At 46.3% G+C, this 12,369-nt stretch overlaps 1 protein-coding gene across 1 annotated transcript in view; it reads left to right on the top strand.

Annotated features, from left to right (window-relative positions):
* LOC137632419 (uncharacterized) overlaps positions 1–12,369 on the top strand; it is a 342,058-nt gene that overhangs the window by 328,622 nt on the left and 1,067 nt on the right.

The following is a 12,369-nucleotide window of genomic DNA, read 5'->3' as shown; positions in this document are numbered from 1 at the left end:
AGCAATCTGGTGATCATGGCTGACAACTTCCTGGATTCAAGGCACTTTCCACTGTGCCCTCAGGACACAATTAGTTTCTGCAATTCTCAAGATTGCTCTACCCTTTAGGGTTTCACCTCAGCCATCTGCTCCTTCAAGAGGAATGTCAGTTTGGTCTGAAGAACATTGGCAGGTGTAGCAAATTCTCTTAACCAAATCAACCTTGCCATGCTTATCAACATCAGAGTGCATGCGATCTTTCCTGGGTACACGGAAGGTACAGGCGACTCGTGAAGCATCTGCACGTGCTCTTGCGATTGTTTACACACCAGTTCGTGAGGCTTAGTCTTGCAAGCAAACTGACTTTGGTCTAGTGGCAGATGCGCACCATGTTCGCACCTGAGAAATGTTGCCTAACATTCTGCCACTGACTTTGGTCTATTCCCTTTTCCTTGGACGTGTGCAGTCAGAGGTTCGTTCGCTGGAAGAGGCTTGGTCTCGCAACCAGCAAGTGCGCAAATGTTCCTCGCCATCAAGAACTCTTTTGGTCTCTCGTTGTTTGCGAGGACATTCCATGGTTAAAAGAGCTCGTTAAAGCCGTTAAACAGGCTACGACCTGGTTCCAGTCCCCCATTGGATCCAAGGCATAGGAACAGCACAACTACCATCATTCGTGCTTCCCCTCGTCCTCCAGTCCCTGTTGTTCCTGCCTGGTGACCCATCAAAGGTATCAGCTATACCTGGACTCCAAGGCAACCCATGCTAAGCCAAATTCCTTATGAAAAAATTGGGTATTATTCAAATTAAGGTGACTGGAAAACAGAGGAAACAGAGACAGGTTACGCCTCCTCCAGGAGATACCTTTCACCCAAGGGCTAGTAGGGGTTCAAGATCTTCAAGAGATGTCTCATTCACAGAAAAATTATCAGCTATCGCCAGTAGAAAAGTCCACACTGCACCCACCATTCCACCCTGGAGCCTATTGCTTGCTTCCATCGAGCCTCTGTAGAGATTTTGCAGCCTGCGGCACCTCCCCAGAAGGTACTGTTAGTGTTCTAGCCTACTCCTCCTCCGCAAAGCCTCGAGAGCAGAAGGACCTGAAATCTCTTCCTAAGAACTGAGTATCGAAGATTGTCAATAACCCAACGCATCAGAAGATAATTCAGGCCGCGGTGCCCTAGGTCTTGCTACCCCAATGGGGTACATGTTGAGGACCCTGACCGTAAACACAATTGGAGCAAAGTTGAGGAAACACTAAGGAAAGCAAGAAGCATCAAACTGAAGAAAAGAAGACTTGGAACAGGGCACCTCAACCTAGGCTCCTATGGGTGTGAGTATGGAGTCTTAGGAAACTCTGAACGCAGATTCTGACAATTCAGATGATGTGTTACCTCCAATAATTAGTCCTGAAGCTTCTGCCACTGAGCAAAGGGAGTCTGACTAATTCTTTATGCAGGTCCTGCCTTGCATAAGAAAGATTATGGACTTGGGGAACCCACGTACTCCCCTCCAGAGGAGGTGGACATGGTTTTGGACTTGTTCAGCCATACCCCACAACCCAGAAAGATCATGCTAGATCTGCCTTGGTCTTAGGTGGGGTAAGGGCCCATTAAAAAGTCATCTCACAGATAACGGGGAAGGACTTTCTAAAAGTGAGTACCTCTTCTCCTTTGCTTCCTCCACCTTTCGTAAGGCAGAGGAAGTACTACAACATCTACAACAATCCCTCGCTTTTGCCTTTAGATCCGGCAGTGTCAGCCTTGCCACAGACCATCACGGTCGACAAGCTGGCAGCATAACAGGTGATGTTTATGGCTGCAGACGCCACAAACATGGAGAGCATTGCTAAGGCAACTTTACAAGCCTCTTCACGGATAGACTACTGGTCTGGTTCCATTGGCTATCTGGCCAACACGAGGATTTGTCGAATCCAGATAAAAATGATATTTTAATTATAAAATAAATTTTTGAATATACTTACCCGGTGAATATATAATAGCTGCTGCTCCGGCGGCTCGACAGAAAAACACAAAAACTCGCGAGCGATCGCTATGAAGGTTGCGGGTGTGCCCACCAGCGCCAACTATCGGCCAGATACCGCATATGCATGTAAACAGCTCCAATTCTTCTCATCCCGCTGGGTCTCTATCGGGGAGGAAGGGGGGGCCTTTAATTTATATATTCACCGGGTAAGTATATTAAAAAATTTATTTTATAATTAAAATATCATTTTTAAATATTTAACTTAGCCGGTGAATATATAATAGCTGATTCACACCCATGGTGGTGGGTAGAGACCAGAGTTAATTAAGTTTACAGCGTATATGCTTAGAGTTTTTGACAGTTATATCATAACAAAACCCAAATATATATAGGTACCTGGTAAGGAAGTTGACTTAGATGATTACTCTGCCTTGTTAGTCTGTCTTCCTCACGAAGCCCAGCGATCCTCTTAGGATGCTGAAAGACTCCCAGGAGCTGAAGTATCAAGGGCTGCAACCCATACAACAGGACCTCATCAAACCCCTAATCTGGGCGCTCTCAAGAAATGACATTTGACCACCCGCCAAATCAACCAGGATGCGAAAGGCTTCTTAGCCTTCCGTACAACCCAAAAACAAGATTAAAAACATTTCAAGAGACAGATTAAAAGGATATTGGAATTAGGGTAATGTAGTGGTAGAACCCTCACCCACTACTGCACTCGCTGCAACGAATGGACCCAGTGTGTAGCAGTCCTCGTAAAGAGTCTGGACATCTTTTAAGTAAAATGACGCGAATACCGACTTGCTTCTCCAAAAGGTCGCGTCCATAATACTTTGCAGAGATCTATTTTGCTTAAAGGCCACGGAAGTTGCTATAGCTCTTACTTCGTGCGTCTTAACCTTAAGCAAGCATCGGTCTTTTTCATTCAAGTGAGAATGAGCCTCTCGTATTAAAAATCTGATAAAATATGACAAAGCATTCTTTGACATAGGCAATGATGGTTTCTTAACTGAGCACCATAATGCCTCAGATCCACCTCGTAAGGACTTAGTACGAGCTAAGTAGAACTTAAGAGCTCTAACTGGACACAGCACTCTTTCAAGTTCGTTGCCTACGATCTCTGATAGGCAAGGTATATCAAAGGACTTAGGCCAAGGACGAGAAGGCAGTTCATTTTTGGCCAGGAAACCAAGTTGAAGTGAACATGTGGCTTTTTCTGTAGAAAAGCCGATGTTCTTACTGAAGGCATGAATTTCACTGACCCTTTTAGCCGAAGCCAAGCACACTAGGAAAAGCGTCTTGAGGGTGAGATCCTTCAGGGAGGCTGAATGTAATGGCTCAAACCTGTCTGACATGAGGAACCTTAGAACCACGTCTAAGTTCCATCCAGGAGTTGCCAAACGACGTTCCTTAGAGGTCTCGAAAGACTTAAGGAGATCTTGGAGATCTTTATTGTTGGAAAGATCTAAGCCTCTATGACGAAAGACCGAAGCCAACATGCTCCTGTAGCCCTTAATCGTGGGAGCTGAGAGGGAGCGAACATTTCTCAGATGTAAAAGAAAATCTGCGATTTGGGCTACAGAGGTACTGGAAGAGGACACAGATGCTGACTTGCACCAGTCTCGAAAGATTTCCCACTTCGACTGGTATACTCTGATGGTAGAAGCTCTCCTAGCTCTCGCAATCGCACTGGCTGCCTCCTTCGAAAAGCCTCGAGCTCTTGAGAGTCTCTCGATAGTCTGAAGGCAGTCAGACGAAGCGCGGGGAGGCTTTGATGAACATTCTTTACGTGGGGCTGACGTAATAGATCTATCCTTAGAGGAAGACTTCTTGGAATGTCTACCAGCCATTGAAGTTCCTCGGTGAACCACTCTCTCGCGGGCCAGAGGGGAGCAACCAACGTCAACCTTGTCCCTTCGTGAGAGGCGAACTTCTGCAGTACCTTGTTGACTATCTTGAATGGTGGGAATGCATATAAGTCCAGATGAGACCAATCCAGTAGAAACGCGTCTATGTGGATTGCTTCTGGATCTGGGACTGGTGAGCAATAGATTGGTAACCTCTTGGTCAACGAGGTGGCAAAGAGGTCTATGGTGGGTTGACCCCAAGTCGCCCAAAGACTCTTGCACACGTCCTTGTGGAGGGTCCATTCCGTAGGAATTACCTGACCCCTCCGACTGAGGCAGTCTGCCAAGACGTTCAAGTCCCCCTGGATGAATCTCGTCAACAGGGAGATGCCTCGATTTCTTGACCAAATGAGAAGGTCCCTTGCGATCTCGTACAGCGTGAGGGAGTGTGTGCCTCCTTGCTTGGAGATGTACGCCAAAGCTGTGGTGTTGTCTGAGTTGACCTCTACCACTTTGTTTCGAAGAAGGCTTTCGAATTTCATCAAGGCCAAGTGGACTGCTAACAGCTCCCTGCCGTTGATGTGCATGTTCTTCTGACTTGAGGTCCACAGACCCGAGCATTCCCGACCGTCCAGGGTCGCACCCCAACCCAAATCCGACGCGTCTGAGAACAACACGTGGTTTGGGTTCTTGACTGCTAGGGATAGTCCCTCTCTCAGACTGATATTGCTGTCCCACCATTTCAGGCATGCCTTTACTGGTTCGGAGACCGGGATTGATACCGTCTCTAACGTCTTGTCCTTGTTCCAGTGAGAGGCTAGATGGAACTGGAGAGGCCGAAGGTGTAGTCTCCCTAGCGAGACAAACTGCTCCAGGGATGAGAGAGTCCCTACGAGACTCGTCCAACTCCTGACTGAACAACGTTCTCTTTTCAGCATTAGTTGGACTTTGAGCAGGGCTTGTTCTATTCGGGTGGCAGACGGAAAAGCCCGAAAAACTGGACTGCGAATCTCCATCCCCAAATATAGAATAGTCTGGGATGGGATCAGTTGGGACTTTTCTAGGTTGACCAAAAGTCCCAATTCCTTGGCTAGACCCAACGTCCAATGTAGATCCTGCAGACAGCGATGACTGGACGATGCTCTGAGAAGCCAGTCGTCCAAGTACAGGGAGGCTCTGATTCCCGATAGATGGAGGATTTTTGCCACATTCCTCATGAGCCTCGTAAACACGAGAGGAGCAGGACTGAGGCCAAAGCACAGGGCTCGAAACTGGTATACCACATTCCTGTAAACAAACCTCAGAAACGGTTGGGAATCCGGGTGTATAGGAATGTGGAAGTACGCATCTCGTAGGTCGAGAGAGACCATCCAGTCTCCCTCTCTGACCGCTGCTAAGACGGACTTCGTGGTCTCCATCGTGAATTTTGTTTTTGTAACAAAAACGTTGAGCGCACTGACGTCTAGCACCGGTCTCCAACCTCCTGTATGCTTTGGGACTAGGAAGAGACGGTTGTAAAACCCCGGTGATTGAAGGTCCGAGACTTTCACCACCGCTCCCTTCTCTAGCAACAGAGACACTTCTTGGTTTAGGGCTTGTCTCTTTGACTCCTCTCGGTACCTGGGAGAGAGGTCTATGGGAGTTGTCACTAGAGGAGGTTTGCGTACAAACGGTATTTTGTACCCCTCTCTGAGCAACAGAACAGACTCTTGGTCTGCACCCCTCTTCTCCCAGGCCTGCCAGAAGCTCTTCAATCTGGCACCTACCGCTGTCTGAGGCTGTGGGCAGTCAGACTCTGCCACGGGAGGACTTGGCTCCTCTCTTCTTACCTCTCTTTCCCTCGGCACGAGAGCTTCCCCTGCTGGGAGCTCTGCTACGAAAGGGCGGGTTAAATCTAGATGCCGGAGTCTCGATCCTGGGTCTCACAGCAAAGGATGCAGAAGGAGCCCCTTTGCGAGCAGAGGACGCCATCAGGTCATGGGTGTCCTTCTGCACAAGCGAAGCAGCTATATCCTTAACCAGCTGTTGTGGAAACAAGGACGCTGATAAGGGAGCAAAGAGCAGTTCCGATCTCTGACAGGGAGTAACTCCTGCCGAAAGGAGAGAGCAAAGGGTTTCTCGCTTCTTTAAGACTCCTGACGTAAAGGTGGAGGCGAGCTCATTGGAGCCATCGCGGATGGCTTTATCCATACAGGACATGATAAGTAAGGAAACATCTTGGTCGGCAGACGAGATCTTCCTACTTAAAGCTCCTAATGACCAGTCAAGAAAGTTAAACACTTCAAAGGCCCTGTATACGCCTTTAAGCAGATGGTCAAGGTCCGAGGAGGACCAACTAATCTTCAAGCGTCTCATGGCCAGGCGACGGGGAGAGTCTACGAGGCTTGAGAAGTCACCCTGGGCAGAGGCAGGGACTCCCAAGCGGAGAACTTCTCACGTGTCATACCAGACGCTCGATCTAGAAGCAAGCTTAGAAGGAGGGAAGGCAAAGGCCATCTTCCCCAAACTCCTCCTGGTATCCAACCAGTCGCCTAAAAGACGTAAAGCCCTCTTGGAAGAGCGAGAAAGCACTAGCTTAGTAAAGGCTGGCTTGGTAGCAGGTAAGCCTAGAGCAAACTCAGACGGTGGCGAACGAGGAGCAACAGCAACAAAGTGATTGGGAAAAAGATCCTTGAAAATCAACATGATCTTCTTAAAGTCCATCGAAGGAGGAACCGCCTTAGGTTCATCTACATCTGAAGGATTATCATCAGGATGAGGATCAGCAACGTCCTCATCTGAAGGAGCTTCGTCCGATAACTGCTGAGTTACAAGCAAAGGGGAGACCTGCCTTGGTGGCAATGCTTGACAAGCAGAGTCCACACGCACCGGTGCATCAGTAGCAGTCCAGGACGCTATGTCATGTAACTGCTTAACAGCCTGACTGTCAACAACAACAGGAGCGGGAGGACGCTCGACGTCAACTCGAGACTGCCTTGACTGCCTAGACTGAGCAGTCAAAACAACTCTTGACTGCGATGCTTGACGCTCAGCGTCAAAACAAGTCAACTTCGCTGGTTGGCGAACGTCCTGAACGTCAACAAGAGCATTCGGCAGCGGCTGAACGTCCACATGCGGCTGAAAGTCAACACGGGACTGCATCGAGTGAGGCTCTACAAAACGTGACTGACGTGACTTTGTAACGCCAACGTCAACAGGACGAGCAAAGGCTCGTTTGGGCGGCTGACGGCCAGGATCTCGATCAGCTAAGCGGCGAGGATCATCCTGAACCTTTTCAGCAGAATAGTCCTCCATAAGAGAGGCAAGCTTATTCTGCATGTCTTGCAGTACAACCCATTTAGGATCAACGGGAATGGGTGCAGTAAGAGACGAGGGTAACTCTCGGAGCCTGTGTTACGTTAATGTTTAGGCGGCGAGCAGTCTTCCGATGACTGCACAGGGTCAGAGCTGTCCCAATGGCTACAACCAGGACGTTGGACCTGTCCTGAAGGGACTGACTTTCGCTTTAAGGGCCTCGAAACCTTGCTCCACGGTTTCTTACGCGAAAAGCTTTCGGATGACGAGGAGAAAACCGTCTCGCTCGTCTTATGGTAGGGGCGGTCTTGATGAGACACGCCTGAAACCATAGAGGGAACGTCTGTTCGCTGATTAAAGCCTCTCGAACCCATAAGTCCTACGACATTACTTCTCCCTGGGGCTTGGGAGCTTGCAAGAGGTCTCGGACTAGGCGAACGACAGGCACGAACAGACGAACCCTCGGTCGCAACACTGATAACACTTTGCGCACTAATCACTTTCCCACGATTTTCCAATGTGGCACTCTGACACTTTAACTCTTTTACATCCGCCATGAGTTGATTACGGTCTGTAGCTAACGACTCAACTCTCTCGCCCAAAGCATGAATGGCACGTAACATATCCCGCATTGATGGTTCCTGAGTGCTAGTAGAGGGTTCAGGCACAACTACTACAGGGGAAGGATTAGGTTCAGGGGCATGGGAGGAGGAAAATTCTAACGATCTAGAGGAACTTCTCCTCACCCTATCTCTCTCTAGCTTACGAGAATACTTGTCAAACTCAAGCCAATCGAATTCCGAAAGGCCCACGCACTCCTCACACCGATCTCCTAATTGACAGGTTTTACCCCGACAATTAGAACACACAGTATGTGGGTCGAGAGAGGCCTTTGGAAGACGCTTATTGCAATCCCTAGCATTACACTTACGAAATCTAGGAATTGGAGAAGGGTCAGCCATTTTGAAAAAGTCAAAGAAAGTCCAAAAAACAATCCAAAGTCATCAACAATTAAATCTGTCCAAAAAAGAGTTCAAGAGTTTAAGTTGAAAATAAAACACCTGCACTGCGAAAGCTCAAACCAAAATGAAGTACTTCACCAAGTCTGTTGAAAAACTCCAGGTTAACAGCGAGTAATGGTACGTCTTGTCGATCAGACCGACAGAGAAGAATTGGAGCTGTTTACATGCATATGCGGTATCTGGCCGATAGTTGGCGCTGGTGGGCACACCTGCAACCTTCATAGCGATCGCTCGCGAGTTTTTGTGTTTTTCTGTCGAGCCGCCGGAGCAGCAGCTATTATATATTCACCGGCTAAGTTAAATATTTAAAAAGAAAGCGTTCAATGAAGTTCTGCTTTCCGGGGAGAGAGTGGTCGAGTTCCTTGCACACAACGAGGGCAACCAGTGGGCTAACGGGGTCTTAAAATGGCATGACACTGTCATTTCAAGATTCCAGAGGCAGGTGCCAGAGAAGGAACCTCTATGTCTATGTAACTTGTTGGTGGCGGGGCTTTTCTTGTTCAACAACGAAGACATCGATTTAGTTGTGAAGTGATGAAGAAAGGCAAGTCAATACTCCTTCTCCAAAAGACAGTACCATCTCATCTTCAGCTCCTTCTGCACTGAAACTGTCTCCTGTGTGCAGACAGGCTTACAAGAAGGTGAACAAGGCTTCTAGGCAGTCCGTTAAGAAGTCTTCGAAACCCAAGCAGCCCTTTCATGGTAAGGGGGCTCAGGAAAAAAGAGGAGATACGGCTGGAAAACGAGGTTGCTCCCACTAGGGGGGCCATTCCTCCTGACTTACCACTGGCGGGGAAATTGCCGAGACACAGGTGACGGAGGTGGGAGATCCATGGAAGCTTCCGGTATACTGTTCATCAGTATCAGACCCAAAGGAAACCTTTCAACATCTATGAGATAATAATCGTCTAAGCGTTTCCCCTCGTTCTGCCTAACGAGGAGACTTCTCAACATGGTGACGTCATCCCAGAATCAATTGATGACTCTAATAGCACCGCTGTGGCAGTAAGCAAAATGTTACCCCTCCACGACCTCCTTTGGCAACCCCTCGCAGAGATCTGTCACAAGACAGTTGAATCCCTACAGCTTCAACTTGGAGGTTATACAGCATCCTCTTTCGAAGAGAATTTTTTCACATGCAGTGGCAAAACAGATGTCTGAATACGTCAGAAGGTCTATTGCTGACTACCAAGTGTAGTTGACAATATTTTGTGGTTGGTGTTGGGGACAGGGTGTCTCGCCACTATACCCTTGATCGCTGAGTTTTTGTTGTACCTCCAGGAAAAACTCTACTCAGTCTCGGTAGTGAAAGGCTACTGCTCAGCCTTGAGCCTTGTCTTTAGACAACTAAATAGAATTGACATTTCTTCCTCGACCGAATTGACTATGCTCATAAAGAGTTCTGAGCTTATGCTCATACAGAGTTTTGGACTTACGTTCCCTCAGTCAGAAGTGAGACTACCTCCTTGGAATGTAGTGAAAGTTCTACGTTCCAAGGAAGTAGCTCTTTATGAACTGTCGATTCAAGCATCAGATTGTGACTTAACTCTCAAGACAGCCCTCCTTGCACTTGCCTCTGCAAAGAAGGTTATCGAGTTGTATTGTCTCTCGTATGACATTGTTCATTTAAAGGGATGGGAGCAGGAAACACTTGGCTTAGTCGCTGAGATTACTGCAAAGATTCAAAATCTGGCTGTAGTGGACTCGAGGTTCGGGCCTTGCTAGATTTTGAGTCTTCGGGAAGTAACTGATGATACAGACCCCCTGTTACTTTTTCCCGAGATAGCATTGCAATGTCCACCCTTTCCCCTGCAAGTACAAATCTCTTGCTTCATATCCATCATCAAAGCCAAAAACAGACACCATTCACTTACAGAAAGAAAAAATATGAAAAGTTTGACAGTGTGTGCATCAGTACTTCCATACAGGTTACAGCAGAAAACTAAAGTACGAGGGACGTTCATTAAGACTGACTTCCCCTGATCCACTTCAGGCAGAGACAGACAGACAAAACTTGGGAACAGTTATTAATCTTTCTTTACACAGCACCACCCAGGGTTATGCATTTTTCCCATTGTTTTATGCAACTCTGGAGACCTTGTTTGTAAAAGTTGGTAGGTCGAGCCTTAAACCATGACTCCACCTTGGAAATCAGCCTCTCATCATCTGGAAAACATATTCCCTTCAAAATGACTTCATGGTTGGAAAGAGGTGAAAGTTAGATGGTGCTAGGTCAGGAGAATAAGGGGGTTGCTGAAGAATTTTATAGCCACAAGAGTGCGCTTCTGTCTGGGCGATATGCGAGTTGTGGACTGGAGCATTGTCTTGCCGGAGTCGGACTACTCTGGTCAGCACGCCTCGCCTTTTGAGTTTGATTCTCGCAATTTACGCAGTAGTGAAGCATATTAAGTCCCAGTAATTGAGGTATCCTTGGCCAGGAAATCCATCATCACTACTGCATGCTGCTGCTTAAAGACGATAAGCATGACCTATTCTGCTGAGGGTTGCACTCTTGCCTTCTTTTGGGGGTGGCGAGTCGAGGTGCTTCCACTGCATAGACTGGACTTTAGTCTCAGGATCATAGTGATGAACTCATGTTTCATTCTATGTAATACGTCTATAAAAAAAGGCTTCCTGGTTTTGTTGACATGTTCAAATGAGCCTTTGAGCAATCAACTCGTTCATGCATGTAAAAAGGAGTAAGGAACCTGGGAATCCACAGTGCAGACACCTTTTGCATGTGTAAATGATCCTGAATGATTTTTTTTCCACAAACCCTACACTTATCTTCCCAATTTGGGCTATCTGAAGAAAAGTTATACGGTGGTCTTCCAAAATGGCAGCCTCTACTTGATGGATGGTCTCTTCATCAGTGGCAGAATGGGGGTGTCATGGAACTGGCGCTGTTTCAACAGGTGTTCCGCAACACTTGAACTGGCGATGCCCGTGTTTTACATCATATTATGGCCATAAGTTTGTTTCATTTCATCCAAGGTCTGGTTTGGCATGCGACCTTTCAAATATAGAAACCTGATCACTGCTCGGTACTCGACTGGATCCTTAGTCACTTTGCACTTCAAACTAACACCTGTAAAAAAGGTAACAATGTGAGTTCAGTGCTGCAAATTATCATGTGATCTATACACTAATGTTCCAATACACTGGTGAAATTTCAGTCAGATGCAATAATCCTAAGTGGGTCAGGGGAATCTTAAATGCATGCCCTTCATAGAGATCTTTTAACAGGTGGAGGGGCGGGGCTTCTTGCCCACACTCACCACCTGTTGTTAACTACCTCATTAATAAATTTAACAGTTATTCCAGCTCATACTATCATCTATCTCCCTATTTAAAGGATGAAAGGTTTGTATACATGTAGGAACAAATACTATGTAACATATGATTAGAAATATTTAAAACCAAAACATCAGATAACATGCTCATTTGGCAGTGGAGCCGTTATTCAGAATACAATCATAAAATGATATAACATATTACCTGGATATCCAGAACTTTCTTTACAAGTAAAGACAATTACTAATTTTTATGGGATTTATGATCCATTTGTTAAAATGGTCACTCCAAACCCAGGTAAACAAGACAAGCATTCACAGAAAAAAAGGGAGTGAGAATATCCATGATATTCAGTACATAGGTAAAATTTCCAGTATGAACCCCGATAATTAAACTTAAAAAGGTCAAGCACTAATTAAAGAAAAATTCTAGCTTCACTTTGAGACAGCATCTTGATTGTTGAGAATCAACCTCCTGTATCCCACGACCTAGTGTTAGTAGCTGGGCTTGTAGGTTAGCAGGTTCAGATTTAGCAAGTTTGTTGGTAGCTGAATTCAAAGTACCTTGGTTTGTACACAGCTGGAGTGAATGCTCCCAGATGTTATAACTAGTGTATATGATCCATCAAAAATGATGGCTAAACACTTAGATACAGTAGTTATGAATGCACACAGATTCAACCCTTCCCCCTGCCTCCCCCTTTCCTGACTACCGCACAGCAGCTTGGGGAATTTGTGGGCGATTGTTGTCTGAGTGATTACCGCTCAGCATGACAGGAAACAAATAACACACGTGTGTATGTATATATATAAATATATATATATATATATATATATATATATATATATATATATATATATATATATATATATATATATATATATATACACACACACACACTCACACTACTATATAGGGATATGATAGATTTTGTGTATTATATGCTA

This window comes from Palaemon carinicauda, chromosome 41 (assembly GCF_036898095.1).
Source record: "Palaemon carinicauda isolate YSFRI2023 chromosome 41, ASM3689809v2, whole genome shotgun sequence".
In the NCBI taxonomy this organism is placed as follows: Eukaryota; Metazoa; Arthropoda; class Malacostraca; order Decapoda; family Palaemonidae; genus Palaemon; species Palaemon carinicauda.
The sequence above is the reverse complement of the archived record's forward strand: the minus strand, read 5'-3'. Positions and strand labels throughout refer to the sequence as shown.